Raw genomic sequence first — 1,929 nt, forward strand, 5'->3', positions numbered from 1 at the left:
TTCTTGTCTATCTACTTCAGCACCCAACACTCAGAACCATATGATGCAATTTGGGGAAAAAAATGTGTTCAATAACCTCAGCTTTGTCCGTTAAAGGGAATGGGTTCGGTCTTTCCCGAATGTTATTGAGAGCAATGTGGGGGCGTTTTGGCAATGGCAATTCTTTTTATCTTTCCCGTGAATCATCATATGTATTAGTTAAAACAGTCCCAAAATAAGTGAACTCTTTCACATTTTCCACAATCATTCCATTGATTTGAACATGTTCATCATTGTTCACTGCCGGTTTATCTTTGAATCTTCATGATCTTAGTTTTCTTGGCATTAAGAAACAAGCCAGCCTTTTCGCTTTGGGTTCTCTAACTTTATCTAGTAGTTGTTGTAGTTCAGTGATACTGCTGGCAATCAAAACTATATCATCGGCGTCCCCTTTGATTTGAAAATTTTGTATCCTCCAACATCTACAGTTCCTTCAAATTCTCTAGAGCACCTCTCATAATTGTTTTCAGAATATATTTTAAAGAGGGTGCGGAGGACAGAATGCAACCCTGTCGCACTCCTTGTTTGCTTCGAACCATTTTTGTTTAAACCCCTAAGTGGTTCTTACAGCTGCTTGTTGTTGGTCATACATAGCTTTTATTATTGGATGATGTGTTTGGAAAATTCATATCGTTCATGGGTTTTTCCAGAGGATATCGTGATCAACAGTATCAAAAGCTTTCACATAATTCGATGAAACACAGGTATAGGTCTTTTTGATGTTCTCTGTTTTTCTCTATGATCAATTTTAGATTTAAATCTGGGTTTTTGGTACCTGTTCCAGGGCGAAAACCCGCTTGGGTTCCGTCTGCAATTTCCTCTCTTAACTTCAACTTCATTCTTTCAGCAATAAATTTTCACAAAATTTTGCTGCTGTGAATTATTAATGCAATTGTCCTGTTATTGTTGCATTTAAGCGCGTCACCTTTTTTAGGTATGGGAGCAAAAGATTGATTTTACCCAGTCTTCTGGCCATCTTCTTTGTTCCAATTTTGTACAGAGTTTGTAGAAGGGAAATATTCACACTTTCGCCAGCATTCTATTAGTTCTGCGTTATTTCATCTATTCCCGGGCTCTTGTTATTCTTTACTTTTTTATGGCTTTTATAACTTCGTCTAGCAGTGGCGGGTGGTTCATCTTCGTTGTCAATGAGTCTAATTAATGTTGTTGTTAGATCTTTATTCTTTTGTATAGGTTGAACAATATTGATTCCATCTATCTTTGGGCTTCTTTTCCTCAATAAAACAAGTCCATCTTCAGGTTTTGATAGTGTCCATTGTGTTCAAACTTTGGGGTGATGTTTCGTACTCCTTGTAAGTCTTTGTTGTCATCTTCATAATGTATTATTAATATAGATATATCAAAATATGAAATAATTAAAATATATAAAATATAATTAATTTGATAATTTTTAATATAAATATATATATATATATATAATAATATATTAAAATATAATCATATATATATATTTTCAATAATTTATTATTATCATGACAATAATATTATATAGAATATATAAAAATATATAATATAATATATATATATACAATATACAGCCATACATATATAAAAAAACCACACACATTTTTTGTAACGGAGGTTCAGGGTTTTAGCCGCCGTGGTCACAGGAAGATACTAATTGTAGGGTTTCAGGGTTTTGATGCTCCTGGAGTGAGAGTGGAGGGTCCCCAGTCCTTCCACGGGAGTGCCAGTGTTACTTTTAGGGAATCATTTCTTATATAATTAGTAAATAATACACATAAATTTAACAAAATATATAAAAACACACCACACAACACAACAAACATAAATAATATATATATATATATATATAGATAATATTATATATATATATATATATGCTATTATATTATAATTATATTCATA

The sequence above is a fragment of the Penaeus monodon genome, chromosome 42 (assembly GCF_015228065.2).
Source record: "Penaeus monodon isolate SGIC_2016 chromosome 42, NSTDA_Pmon_1, whole genome shotgun sequence".
NCBI classification, from domain to species: domain Eukaryota; kingdom Metazoa; phylum Arthropoda; class Malacostraca; order Decapoda; family Penaeidae; genus Penaeus; species Penaeus monodon.